At 39.2% G+C, this 15,461-nt stretch overlaps 1 pseudogene; it reads right to left on the bottom strand.

Annotated features, from left to right (window-relative positions):
* Positions 1 to 9,614: 9,614 nt before the first annotated feature.
* LOC113456033 lies at positions 9,615 to 9,727 on the bottom strand (annotated as a pseudogene).
* Positions 9,728 to 15,461: the final 5,734 nt, after the last annotated feature.

The following is a 15,461-nucleotide window of genomic DNA, read 5'->3' on the forward strand; positions in this document are numbered from 1 at the left end:
AGGGAGGGGGACTTGATTGGGGGAGGGAGAGGGAAATGGGAGGCGGTGGCGGGGAAGAGACAAAAAATCTTTAATAAATAAATAAATTAAAAAAAAAAGAAATGGGTTAAATCAAGATGTGAGAGTTAGCCAATCGGAGACTAGAGCTAATGGCCAAGCAGTGTTTTAATTAATACAGTTTCTGTGTGATTATTTTGGGTGTAAGCTAGCTAGGTGGCTGGGACAGAACAAAGGACCCATGTTCCTGTTACAACAATGCTCTGTCCTAATTTGTTCTTGTTCTAATTACTCTATATTCCTTTTCTTCTTTTACTTCTCCATCTTATTTTTTCTCAATCTATTCCTTCTACATTTTTACTTCCATCTCTATATTCTTATTCTACTTCTTCTGTCATTACAAATTCCCAAACATATACACATATCTATTCATTTGCAACTTGTTAGTAATAAAAAAAAGCTACAAAGAAAATTCTTAGGGACACAGGCATTCTGTGAAGATATGTGGCAAGACTTAGTGGCTAGTTAGTTAGTAGCTAACCACAACTGCATCTGTGAGGAGGTCCTGGCAGCCTTTTAAAGGGGACACTACAGGCTACAAAGGGAGAAAAACTAAATCATTGAGAGATCTAAGGATAAGGTAAAAATACTACATTATTTTACATTTTAAAGTGTAATTAATATCTGGACATAGTCAGTTAGGTGCTGTTGGTCTCTTGAAAGACTAATATAGAACAAGGACAGACACCTGCATTACCACCCTAACTCCTCATAAATCCTCCATAGCGCTTAGATCCTACAAGACCAGATGTTTGCAATTTTATAAGTAAAATTTGTGAAAGTTCCGTTTATGATCTGTCCAGAAGCATACATGTCTGCTTCACTTGCTCTGTCAGTAAGGCTAATGATAGAGGGTAGGCTTCTAAGTGTCTCACCATAATGTGGAGAACATAGTATACAGTGAAGTCATCCTTTTGACCACCTACAAATATGTGTGCCCATAAGATTGAGATGTAATCATGAGATTACATGTACACATTACATGAAAATGGATGGTAAAGGGGAGATATCATAGCTGTTATTGCACAAGCAAAATTATAGATGAAAGCAACAGTTTTCAGAGTCAGTGGCCCTGCTGGTTTTTGCCAGGTAGGGTTCCTCCATCTGAATAATTTTTTGTGTGAGTTGACATCTGAATTATCAATTGCTATAAGCTGTAATTGCATCATGGCCCACAATAGCTCACAATAAATGCTTCTGACAGAAAGTTTTGAAAAATACCTATCCATCTGAAATATATCTCTGGATATCTAGAAAACCTAACAACATAAGTACAGGTTTGACTATTATAAATGACTCTATTAATCTGTAATTTTTAATTATATGTTATATTTTAAATAAACTGTATAAACATAATACTTTACACAAGAGTAGAAATATATACAGTATAAACATCTTAAATTTGTATTAATAAACCAAAATCCATACTAATGTATCCATTTCTATATCATATCTCTTTTTTTCTTGAGAAAGAAATTGACTATGACCATTAACCATTTATAACCAACACCTTTTAAATGAAAACAAACATTCATAAACAATATTTGGGAATTTGGACATAGTTCTCTAGACTACTTCCTGATGACTGGGGGGGTGCTGTCAATCCCATGGGGATCTTGAGAAAACTCAGAAAATGGCCAAATCCTGGTTGTCATAATCTAAAAGCTGTATCATCTCAGCTGTTCTAGATGTTGTATCACCTGGACCTTTGCTTCAGGGGTCTTGTTTGATCAAAACACATTAGCCTGGAAGGAATCCACAGGTTTCCATCCTCTACAGAAACAAAAGCAGGACCTCTTTTCTAAAGTAACATATCCTTAGACTCAAATTTTGAAGTCAAGATATCTTTACTATATATTATTATATATTATAATATATATTATTTAGTATATATATATAGGTTTAGTTTATCAGTTCCCAGAATCAAATGCCTCTCTGCAGTCAAAAAATTAAAAGACAATAATATACATAATCCATACTCTCTGTGTATTTTCCATCTTAATGTATCTTTTAAAACTCTATTATGTTTTAATATTTATTTTATTATCTTTATTCTTTTAATGTATGACTGTCTGTATTCTTTCTTCTCTCTCTCTCTCTCTCTCTCTCTCTCTCTCTCTTTCTCTCTCTGTCTCTCTCCCCCCTCTCTCTCTGTGTCTTGGCTTTACTATGTTAAGCCATTGGCTAAAACAGCTTTATTCATCAACTAATAAAAGCAACATGCATACAAAAGGACATCCCATATCCCTTGTATAAGTCTGACATTAATATTTTAACATTTTATCATTTATGTGGCATTCATGGTGGGTTTTCAGAGGACTCTTTCCCAGTTTTGGGAAGCATTCTTTTCCTGCTGTGCGAATGTGAATGTTTTGATGAACAGAAATCAAGATTTATCAAGTGATTCTATGTATTCCCCAAGATGCTTTCATTCAATCAATCTGTGTTATAAAATGTATTAACAGATTTAATTTGTCTTGCATTAAAAAAAAACTTCCCTTAGTTCTAAGAAAGACATACTTCTCTCCTTAGAAGATTATTTTCTGAGGAAGTCCACATTGCTGAGAATTCTGAATGACCCAATTGACTGCTAAGCCAGGTTTTTCCTCTCATAAAATTTTGTCTTAAATTCTCACTGTAGAAGGTCTTGAGAGTTCTCAGCGGGTAAAGACTGCTGACCTGAGTTCATCCCTGGGACTCACAGAGTGGGGGAATTCCTACGATTCAGCCCTTGACCAGCACCTGCCCATCTGATAGAGACAAAATAACACTACTAGTGGAGGTGTAAAGTGTTTTGAACACTACAGAAAGAAGTATGGAGGTTTCTCAAAAGCTAAAAATGTATCTGCCATATGGCCCAGATGTACCACTCCAGGGCCTTCACCCTAAGAACTCCAAGGCAATGTATCACAGACACACTTGCACGTCACTGTTGCAGCACTGTGCACATGGTTATGCTATGGAAGCAGCTCATGAGTCCAACAACACATGTGGAATTTTATTGTGGAAGAAAGTTACAGTGTTTTCAGGAAAGCATTTGCAGCTGCAGATATTAAGCAGAGTAAGACTGTTTTAGAAAGACAAACACAACATCTTTGCATGGTATCTGTGATTTCTAGATTCTTCTAATTCGTGGTCAATATATTTTATGCAGATGCATGAAATCATCTAAGAATATATGGAAAGAAAGTAGATCCAAAACTGCCAGGGCAAACAAAGGGACTGGTTGAGGGAAGATGGATGGGAAGAATGGGGAACACACCTAACATACAATATGTACTTGTAGGAAAATGTCCTTATGTGATACAGGGCCACATGCAATGATAATTGTTTTAAGTTTTTAATTGGATTCTATTTATTTATTTATTTATTTATTTATTTATTTATTTATTTATTTATGTGTGTACATGCATATACTTAACATGGTCTATGAGTGGACACATGGGTTGGTTTATTATCTTTGTCTTTTTGTCTTATATTTCAGAAGATACTGTCAACTTATCTTTCAAAGTTCTGGTCAGGGTTTTCACCTTTCCCTGTTGAAAAGTTTCAAGTTAGAATGATTTAAATGTTTCTTTTCCAAATAACATTGCATTCTTAAGCTGCTTCATTCTTTCTCCCTGTAAGAGTCTCTTTTCTTTTCTTTTCTTTTTTAAATTAGTTTTGTTTAAAAAAAAAAACAATCCAAATTCCCACTCCCACCCCTCCACCCATTCCTTCCACACATCCTCCCACCCCACCCCCTCCAATCCTAAGAGAGGGCAAGGCACTCTGCCCTGTGAAAAATCCAAGCCTCCCCACCCCCACTACATCCAGGCCAAGCAAGATATACATCCAAAGAGAACAGGATCCCAAAAAGCCAGTGCCACTGCTAGTGGTCTCTCAGTCTGCCCCAGCCATACAAATGTCAGCCACATTCAGAGGGACTAGTCTGGTCCTATGCTCATTCCTCCCCAGCCCAGCTGGAGTTGGCGAGCTCTCATTAGCTCAGGTAGACTGTTTCAGTGGATGAACCATTCATGGTCTTGACCTCTTTGCTCATATTCTCATTCCTTCCTCCCTTCAACTGGGACTTGGGAGCTCAGTCCAGTGCTCAAATGTGGGTCTCTTTCCATCTGTCTCGAGTTTCTTTTCTTTTGTCTTGGGCAGTATGGTTTCATGAAAACTGCTTTGAACTTTGCTTGTTCCTGCCCTTTTCTGTTAGAGCCTTCCCCCCATAGTGGGTAATAGTGTTTTCCTCTTCATATGGGATAATAAGGCAGTATATATCACAAAAGAAAGAAAATGTAACTAAAAAGCTACCTAGAGTATATGATCAAGAAAAAGGAAAATGTAAATCCATGCGAAGACTTCTGCACAGATGTTCAGTGTTATTAGTAATAAGCAAAACAGAGAAGCAACTCAGCTGTCTATCGACTGATTAATGGGTAAACACCACACTGCACACCTACATAACAGAATACGAAGAGCCTCAACCATACACAAAAAATTACTGGCAAGTAAGGAATGTTGAGACTAGGAGGAATAGTCTCCCCTAGGGAAAAGAATACCAATTTGTTATCTAATATTAAAATGTCAGCCTTGAAAATATTTCTACAAGTAACACTATGCAGACTGAGCAGAATTACGTTTAGGAATGTATATGTGTACTTATATGCATGCAATAGCAACGAATGAAAAGAGAGCCTGAAATTAAGAGAGAGCATGGATGGGTATTTAATGGAGTTTGGGGGAGTTTGGAGGAAGGAAAAGGAAGTGGGAAATGTTATAAAATTTAATCTGAAAAAAAAATTAAAAGGGGGAGTAGTACTTGTATATACTACAATGTGCACTACCTTAAAAATGCTTATCTTAAATAAAAGAAGCCAGGTGGAAGAGATCATGACTGCTTAAAAAATTGTACACATCCAGACTAGGCAAACCCAGAGACTCAGAGTAGATCATTAGTTCCAAGAGAACATGAAAGCATGATGGCTTAGTAGGTACAGGTTTATTTTCACAGTGAAGCAAATTCCTTAGATTTGAATCTTCTGGCAAGAGTAGTACAACATTGTAAATGATGTGTGTGTGTGTGTGTGTGTGTGTGTGTGTGTGTGTGTGTGTGTGTGTTGTAAGCTCATTGTAGTGTAATCTGCCTGGACTAGTTATTTAGAAAAATTCCAATGTAAGTGATATAAGTATTTTTTGATCTCTGCCAATTATTCAAGTTCTCTGATCTGTGGGTAGACTTGTTTGCCATTATTCTAGATCTAAATGAGAGAAGAGAACCAGAAACATTAAGCTATAACTTCAAGTCATTCCTTTTGGTTTCTCTTCTGTAACCTTCGTTGACTCTGCCTGGCATTACCTGTCCAAAGCTTTCTTTACTTTCTCACCGAGGGAGCCTCCAGTCTCCAATCCAAGGGAAAGTTGTACACCTGGTGAGAGCTGTTCTAAAACAGGATCTGCAGTTGTCTTGACCTTAGCTCCACTTTCATCTCACACTTAGGAATTCCCGATGCCTCGGCCCTAAGGTGCTTCAAGGTCGGTTATAAAAACTGGGTGCCCTTTTGACTCTCTATTAAAATCACCTGTCTCCAGGATGCTTTGATGGCTACTACCTGTCTGTTAGCATCCCAGTTTCCATAATTTTATTACAATGCCTCTCCCTCTCTCTTCTAGAAAACCCTAAACAAAATCCTATTTGCCATTACTTTAAAGATGTTTTGGGAGGTAGCAAAAATACATGTATTTATGTAATCTATTATCTTTGCTTAGAAGTCATTGATACAATTTCTACGGATGATCTACCTAGGGTGTCTAGAATAATATCTACTTGATATTGATACTACAGAATTAATGAAATTATGTTGAACTTACTGTATTTACATTTTATCATTTTTCAAATTTATTTTTTTGTGAATTTCACATTATGCATTTCAATCTCTCTTATCTCCTCATCTCTTACCATCTGCCCTCTACCCTTGCAGCTCTCCTCCCAGGATAAAACAAGATAAAATTTAAGAGAAAAGGAACAAAAATAAAAGAAAAGAAAAAAAAGAAAAATTTTATTGTGGAAGCTGTAGTGTGACATAGTGTCACACAGTCTTATAGTCTATATTTTGTTACTTGCAAGTATTCATTACATTGAGTCATTGGTCTGGTTTCAGGGCTCTGGTTTTTGCTACATTATCAACATTGGAACCTCACTGGGGCTCCTCTTGGATATCTCATTGTTGTCCTGTGTCATGGAGATGCTGTAACTTTGGGTCTACAGGACCAGCCCCTTTCATGTGCTCCAGCAGATGGGGTAGATAATGGGATGGGACAACTCATAGCTCTGGTAGCTGGGGTTGTCAGTCCATCAGCTCTCCATCCTCAATACCAGGGTGAACTCTCCAGTACTTCCCGGGCTAGTTCACCCTATATAGTGAGCAAAAAGGGGTGGGGCCAATTATCCTACTTTCATGCCCTCAGGGTCAGCTTGCCCACACCTACACCATTAGAGCCAGCCCTACCGTGTTGTAGAGATGTAGAGGGCATTCTGCCTAGTTGGTGAGAGGTAGGGCTAGCTCTCACTCTAGCGACAACAAAGATGGCTCTTTCACCTACCATAGGCCTTGATGGGCATGAGGTGGTCTTCTCTCCCTTGCCCATACCACCGTATAGTAGATGAGGGGTGGAGCTTGGTCTCTCACACTCATATTCTTGAGGCCAGCTCACCCACACCTCCATCAATGGAGTCAGCTCTACTGTGTTTCCCAGGCAAGGTGCAAGGCTCACTCTCCCTAGTTCTGTCTCTCTCGTTTGCTGCAAGTGTCATGGAGTGGGAGGGCATCTTTCCCTCTTCCTCACCATCACATGGCAGACAAAGGGTGTAGGGCGAGCTGTCCCACTCACAAAAACTCACGGCAGACTCACCTGTGTCCTGACCAGCAGGATTGGCATTACTATGGTGCCCAGGTGGGGTGCTGGGTCTGTTCTCTTGAATGCTATAGGCAATAAGGGGTGGTGGGCAAGGAGGGGCATCTCTCTCCCAACTACACTGCAGGACATGTGGGATTGATTACCTTTCCCACACTCACAACTTCAGGATCTGCTCACCTGCACTATTACGAGCAGGGCCTGCTTTCTCAAGTACATGTTGACTGTTGTCATTATGCAAGTCATATTTAGGAAATCATATGGTTGATGTCTCATGGGCACAACATCCTATTCACAGATAGAAGATACTATCTAGTAGCAGGTGTTCAGGTCCTCTGGCTCTTAAATCTTTTCTTTCCCCTTTCTGCAATCATTTCTGAGCTTCAGATATAGGGGTTGCAATATAAATATTCCAACTGGAAATGGGCACCCCATGGTCAATTCTCTGTATTTTGATCAGTAGTAGATCTTTGTAGTAGTCTCCACCTGCTAAAAAAACCAAACCTTTTAGCATAAGATGAAACAATAATAACACCAAATTATTATTGAACCCATAACATCAATGTTTCTATTAGTCAAAAAATTTCTGGGCAAAAGTTCCCAGAACATGAGGGTAAGACCCTATGTCTGGAAAAAGCACACACTTTGGACACAGGACTTGAAGGAATGAAACTGGATCTGATCTGAAAGACTCCTCACCGAGAACTAATTCTCATAGTAGCTAAACATGCTATGAAAGCTGCTAAGAGAGAAAGGCAATCAGTAGTTCTATCCAGCTATATAGCCTACAACGACTGTAAATCCACAATGATTGGTTTGGTAAGTGTCTTAGAGTTTCTATTTCTGTGCCAAAACACCGTGACTGAAAATCCAGTTGGTGAGGGAAGGGTTTATCTTGCTTACACTTCAGTGTTGAAGAAAGTCAGGACAGGAACTCAAGCATGGCAGGATCCTGGAGGCAGGAGCTGATGTAGAGGCCATGGAGGGGTACTGCTTAGTGGTTTGTTAAATGGCTGCAGAAGGTTATGTATGCATGTACATATACATACACATACACACACACATACACACATATATATGTGATGTGGGATGTCCTTCTGTATGTGTGTTGCTTTTATTAGATAATGAATAAAACTGTTTCAGCCAGTGGCTTAGCAGAGTAAAGTCAGGCAGGAATTCTGAACAGAAATATAGAGAGAGAGTAGGCAGAATCAAAGAGATACCATATAGCTGCTGAAGGAGAGAGATGCTGCCAGAACCTTACTGGTAGGCCACAGTCTCGTGGTGATCTGTAGATTAATAGTAATGGGTTAATTTAAGATTTTAGATATTTAAGATATATATACATATATATGAGAAACAGTAATAATTAAAGAAAAGGTCATATCGGAGGGGCATATAGGAGGAGTTTAAGGGGGAAAGGAGGGGCAGGAGTAGTATAGATACAGTGTTTATGTATGAAATCCCCCAAAACAGTACTAAAATAAAAATCAATAAAAAGGAAGTGCATTTCTTTGGTCATGCTTGTGTTACAAACAGTATTCTTAAAAACATGCAATTATTTTCTTTTTATCACAATTTATATAGAATTTCATGCTTAACTGCTTCCAGATAGTTTTGTATACATATTTTTTGTCTTACAACTACATTATAAGCAAGTTGAATATAAGAATCATAGTTTACACACCTTGTACTTTTTAGAGTGATAAACACTACATTGGACCTGTAATGTGTAAGTATTTTGACTAATTTTAGCATATCTCTACCGTCTTCATAATTTCTAATAAGTTTATCGAGGATTCTGGTTAGTTAATCTTTTATAATGGATATATCACTGTACATTAAATGTCTTAAAATTGTTCCTCAATTTTATATTAGGCCTCTTGAGTTTTTAACCACTTAGTCTTAATGACTAACTCAGGCCACTCATAACAGTAATGGCCCATTCATTTACTTAATCTGTTTCAATAATTGGTACAGTTCATTGAACCCAATAGCTCAAATGTTGTGCAAGTAAATGCATCTGTAGTAAGTATGACAGCCATTCAAGAAGTGGTTTGTCTGCGGCAATGCTGCCATCTCCAGGATAATGGCTAATGAGAAGCCTGCTGGTAGCCAGGGGAATATGGAGAGGTAAGGGTGAAACAGTGGAGCAATAATTTGAACACTTAAATTATCATGCACAGATCATGAAACCATTTCCCCTTGTAAGGGAATTTTGTTGAGTTCTGTCTGGCTCCTTAAAAAAACGATGTTGGCCAGTTTTCAGGAGCAAGTTGGGAGCCAACTTCAGATGAAGGCTTCTAGATCTGAAACTCATTAGACTGAATTCATAGAAGATGAAGGGGCTGTCGTCTCAAAGGTTTCACACTTAGGTAAGGCCAGAGCAGGAGCAGAAACCACAACTCATCCCTAAATCCATATGCCAGCTTCAGCCACTGCCATGACTTAAGGTGTGAAATTTTGGGGCTTTTCAGATCTTTTGGGTTCCTGACTCCTAGGCATAGAAGCTGTATTTATCATCAACCAGAAAATTTTCAATCAGTATCTTCGCATGATAATTAAAAGGTTCTATTCTAGTTAAAGTTTAGGCTTTATGAGAATGACATGAAAATCCATATCCGGCTATAAAATGCTTTTTTCCCAGTGGACTGAAAAGTATGGGATATGAATGCCTTGCAAATTTGCATGTCATTCTTGAGCAAGCACTATGCTAATCATTTTTGTATCATTCCATCGTTAATACATGTACTGCTGAAGCCAACACTGTGCCATGGTTTCTGAGAGGAAGAAGCAATTGATTATTCAAGAGTGCTGAATTGCTGGATAGTAAGGTCAGTTAAGCGCTGGTGACTCTCCTTAACCTGGGCAGCAAATCGAAATATTAACAGCCAAAACTTAGGAGTGGAAATAGAAGAAATCATCCTATTAAAAAAAAAGCAAGGGTTTTTTTTTTCTCCCTGGACTAAAATCTGATTTACCCTCCCATCTTTAAATTGACTTTGGTTTTCAGAGCCAATCAGCTAAATCTAAGATCTGATCAATGATAAATAACAGCACAAAAAATTATCAAAACATGTGTCTTAGTTAGGGTTTCTATTGCTCTGAAGAGACACTATGAACATGGCAACTCTTTTTTTATTTTTTTAATTTATTTATTTATTAAAGATTTCTGTCTCTTCCTCGCCACCGCCTCCCATTTCCCTCCCCCTCCCCCAATTAAGTCCCCACCCCCTCAGCCCAAAAAGCAATCAGGGTTCCCTGTCCTGTGGGAAGTCCAAGAAACCCCCACCTCCATCCAGGTCTAGCAAGTTGAGCATCCAAACTGCCTAGGCTCCCACAAAGCCAGTGCGTGCAGTATGATCAGAAACCCATTGCCATTGTTCTTGAGTTCTCAGTAGTCCTCATTGTCTGCTATGTTCAGAGAGTCCAGTTTTATCCCAGGCTTTTCCAGACCCAGGCCAGCTGGCCTTGGTGAGTTCCGAGTAGAACATCCCCATTGTCTCAGTGTGTGGGTGCACCCCTCACGGTCCTGAGTTCCTTGCTCGTGCTCTCTCTCCTTCTGCTCCTGATTTGGACCTTGAGATTTCTGTCCGGTGCTCCAATGTGAGTCTCTGTCTCTGTCTCCTTTCATCGCCTGATGAAGGTTAATATTCAGAAGGATGCCTATATGTTTGTCTTTGGATTCACCTTCTAATTTAGCTTCTCTAGGATCGTGAATTATAAGCTCACTGTCCTTTATTTATGGCTAGAAACCAAATATGAGTGAGTACATCCCATGTTCCTCTTTTTGGGTCTGGGTTACCTCACTCAGGATAGTGTTTTCTATTTCCATCCATTTGTATGGAAAATTCAAGAAGTCCTTGTTTTTTACTGCTGAGTAGTACTCTAATATGTATATATTCCATACTTTCTTCATCCATTCTTCCATTGAAGGACATCTAGGTTGTTTCCAGGTTCTGGCTATTACAAACAATGCTGCTATGAACATATACTTTTGTTGTATGATAAGGCCTCTCTTGAGTATATTCCCAAGAGTGTTATTGCTGGGTTCAGCATGGCAACTCTTATAAAGAAAAAATATTTAATTGTGGTGGCTTACTTTTTCAGAGGTTTAGTCCATTATCACCATGGCAGGACATGGTGGCATACAGGCAGACATAGTGCTGTCTACATCTTGATTCAAAGGTCACAGGAAATGAACTGAGGTACTGGGTATGACTTGAGCATATATGAGACCTCAAAGTCAGCCTCCACAGTGACAAACTTTTTCCAACAACATCTTATCTACTTCAACAAAGCTACACCTAATAGTGACATTCCCTATGAACTTTAGGGGTAATTACATTCAAACTATCATACTTGCTAGGTTTCTGCATCTCTCAGTGATGTGGGAGTGATTTCTTATTAATAAAGAAACTGCCTAGACCCATTTGATAGGTAGGCGGAGTAAACAGAACAGAATGCTGGGAGAAAGAAGCTGAGTCAGGGAGTCGCCATGATTCTCCCACTCCAGACAGACACAGGTTAAGATTTTCCTGATAGCACACCACGTGGTGCTACATAGATTATTAGAAATGGGTTAAGAGGCTGAAACTAATGGGCCAAGCAGTGTTTAAAAGAATACAGTTTCCGTGTAATTATTTCGGGTAAAGCTAGCCGGGTGGCGGGACACAGCCTGCCACTCCTACTACAACATCTCAGTTTTTTCCCGTTGACAGTTTTAGTTTCTAATATTTTATAAAGAGTTATATTTAAGATAGTGCAACAGAATGACAATGGAAACTGAATGTATGTAACATTAAAAGTGTATCCAAGAATTGCGACTATATACATACAAAATAGAATATAGACATTTGTCTAAGAACAGAAAACCTAAAAAAAGTGACATTTCAACATTATCATAAGGAAGTAGGCTAAACTTACATCGTGAAGGATTTTATTAGAATATAAAACATTTGAAGACATAATAAAACAGAAGAGAAAGTTTATCATGTTTACAGTGTAAGTAAAATTCAAAATGCAAAGAAAGTGTAACAATAAATGCCAGAAAGCAGGACAAAACAAATGCTAAGAAAATATTCATAGAAATGACCCATCACATGATCAAATTGTCAACATTTGAGATGGACATAAATCAAATGGGTTATAAGTATGCCAGAGTTTATTATGAGACAATTATGAGCTATGATAACCAGTAGGCTCTCTGGGAAGAGAGCCAGCACTTCAGTAGGTTTTACGGTAGTCCCCAGTGGCCTGTAATGTGTAACTGACAGAAAGAGAAGCGCCGGTTGGTTTTAATGTTACCTTGTCACAAATTAAAATCACCTGGGTTGGAATCCTCACCAGCTGACCCCAGCTCTTCAGAACAGTCCTGACTGCCTTGACTGACGTGGGAAGATCCACCGAGCATGGGGAGCGCTTTCTGGCAGCAGCCCAGATCTGAAGACCATGGCAGAGGGAAGAATACTCACTTTTTGCTTGCTTGGCCTTCCCTCTTGTCTGCTTAGCCTCTACCTTTGCTACCCAGTGCCTGCCCTGGCTCCTGGGATGATGGACTCTAACCTGTGAGATGGAATAATCCCTTGCCTCCCTAAGTGCTTCTGGTATGGTTTCTTTTTAATCACAGTAACAGAGAAGTCAACGAGGAAAAGAAGTCAGGAATAAGTGGCCACCCATGACAAGACAATTGCACTCTGGGCAGGATAATCCTTGTAAATTGCCGGGAGTTTATAACACTGTCAATTCTGGGATGATGGGAGCCATTTTACTACTCTGAAATGGACGAGTGACTGGCATCAATCTAATAATGCTTGTCCCACACACACATTTCTGCTTGAGAGACTCCATGGACTGTCTTTCCCTTGACACTCAGTCATCTTTGACTCCATTTTAAAGGTTGTTCTTAGATGCCTTATCTATAACTATATTTGTTCTTCTGGATTCTTTGAATGATGGCAATATCTTTCTCTTATCTCAATAATGAGCTAAAGATAATGGATATTTCTTTCTTTTGCTGTGTTGAGGATCAAATCCAAGACTTTGTATATACTGGACAAGTGCACAATCTCTGACCTACACTCTTAGCTCCAAAGAAAATTTTCACTATGAGGTCGCCTTTTAATCGGTGTAAAGTCACAATTAGAGTGATTCCTTTTGAAATGTTTCCTTTAACATCACTTAGGAAACAAAATTTACTCTATACCCAATTAGTTAGAATGAGTGACCAGAACATCTATTTCAATGGCATGCTACATCTTCCCACCCTAATTAAACATATTCTTTGCTTAGTGAGCATGTTAAAGAAGCTTCTCCTCTAATTAGTTCCTTACTAATCAATCATTTTCAGTCTGATTGTCTTCTCTGCAGGGAGGTCGGGAAGTAGGGCTTTTGCCCGTGTTTGTACTGAGGATTTGCTCTGCATGGCTGCTGCTTTTCTATTTTCACATGGTTGATCGCATTTTAAGAAGTACAGAACTGTCTGTTTACTCTCCCTGAGAGATCACATTTTATGTAGAATTATGAAGGTCCCCTTCCTTCTTGGATAATTGGAAGATTTCATGGTATACCTTCAGTCAACCAAGCAAATTCTCATGCAATTCCTGAGTTCTTGGAAAGATGCTACACGCTGTAAGATAATGCATCCTTGCTTCGACGTCTTTGCAGCCCATGTGCGAAGACAAATTAAAAGTGCAAGTCAATACAAATCAATAAAAGACTATATTGGTGAATATTAAGTATGCAGTAGAAGGTCAGAACAAGGAATAATTGGCATGGATTGGCATATCCAGAAAAGGATTTCCTGAAAAAGATGGTCTGGTTGTATGTGTACTCTGAAATTTGTACACTGAAGTCTAACTTAATGTGATGGTGTTAAGAGGCAAGGTTTAGAAGATTGTTAGGCAGTGAGGGCCTCAAGCAATCATGGATTGTGTTAGTACTCTTGTAAAAGAGGGTCTCTGTGGTGCTTTGAAAGAAAATGGCCCCCACAGGGCATGGCACTATTTCAAGCTGTGGCCTTGATGGAGGAAGTGTGTCACTGTAGGGGACAGACTTTGAGGTCTATTTTGCTCAAGCTTCCCTCAGTGCATCAGTCAGTTGCTTTCCCAGTGCAAGATGTAGTACGCTCAGTTCCAGCACCACATCTGGCTGCACACCACCATGCTCCCCATCCTGAGGATAATGGACTGAACCTCTGAAACTGTAAGTAAACCATCTCCATTTTAAAAATTAAAAAAACTTCTTCTGCAGGGAAGCATAGCTGGTAGGATATTTAGTGAAAGGGCCAGGTCAGATCTAGAGGACATCATGTCACAACACTCCCCCCATACCCCTTCCCTGGTTACATTATTCCGGGGGCATAGTGTATATCTAGCTGAAAGTCTCACAAGTAGTCAGTGCCAACGACTCACTTGAGGAAGTGCATCTTGGGTGTACTGTCCCACTAGTTTCTTCAAGTGTAGAGCAAGAAAATACTTTTATCCTGAGATAAGAAAGTGGAACACTGTAGTACGAATTCCCTCAGTTAATTAAATCTATTTCCAGAGCAGCGGTCCTTTTATTTGGATTATTCACATTATTGTGAAATGGGTTTATTACATTTTTTCACTCCTTACTATAAAGCAAGGAGCTTACAGATGGCTGCCGACCATGTACTGGGCAATCTCACGTATATTCAGAGACAGCATGGGGTGTTGTGAGGGAGTTTGGAGTTATAGGTCTCCTACCAACCTCTCCTTTATTTTGGCATAGGGGGAGAAATTAGGCTGAAATAAGAACTGAGACTTCTTACTGTGTTTATATCAGCATGGGAATTTAGAAAGGTTAACTTTTCCTTAGTGAGAAATATTTGAGGATGGCTGCTGCCTACCCATCCCCACCACCTAAAAAACGGCTGCATTTGCTAGGTGATCCACCTTTCACTAAACTGGACACTCACTTTACGCTTGATCCCTGCCTTCTCATTCCCATCCTTGGGGACCCAGATAATATACCTGAGCGGCCATATTAAAGAAACCAGTAACGATAAACCAGGCTGTCCAAGTTTCTTTGTTAAGCATTTCTGTTTTAAATGAAACCAATTGCTCTTATGGAAGGAACTTAAAATTTGATTTCCCACTCCATACATTTCTTACTACAAAACTGACATCTTTATAAGAACTTAGTTTTTCATAAAGCAAAGAAAATCAGCCTACAAACCACAATCCCAGAGAGCTTAGAGAACAATGAGGACACTAAGAGAGACTTACATAGATCTAATCTACATGGGAAGTAGAAAGTTGAAAAAGATAAGATCTCCTGAGTAAATTGGGAGCGTGAGGACCTTGGGGGAGTGTTGAAGGTGGTAGGGAGAGGCAGGGAGGGGAGCAGAGAAAAATGTAGACCTCAATAAAAATCAATAAAAAAACAAAGAACTTAGTTTTTCTAGTTAGGCAAGCATAGGTTTGGTTGTCTTTGATATTGCACATGTGGGGCTGACCACCATATTAACTCTCTCGAGA

Source organism: Microtus ochrogaster, chromosome 4 (assembly GCF_000317375.1).
Source record: "Microtus ochrogaster isolate Prairie Vole_2 chromosome 4, MicOch1.0, whole genome shotgun sequence".
Lineage (NCBI taxonomy): Eukaryota > Metazoa > Chordata > Mammalia > Rodentia > Cricetidae > Microtus > Microtus ochrogaster.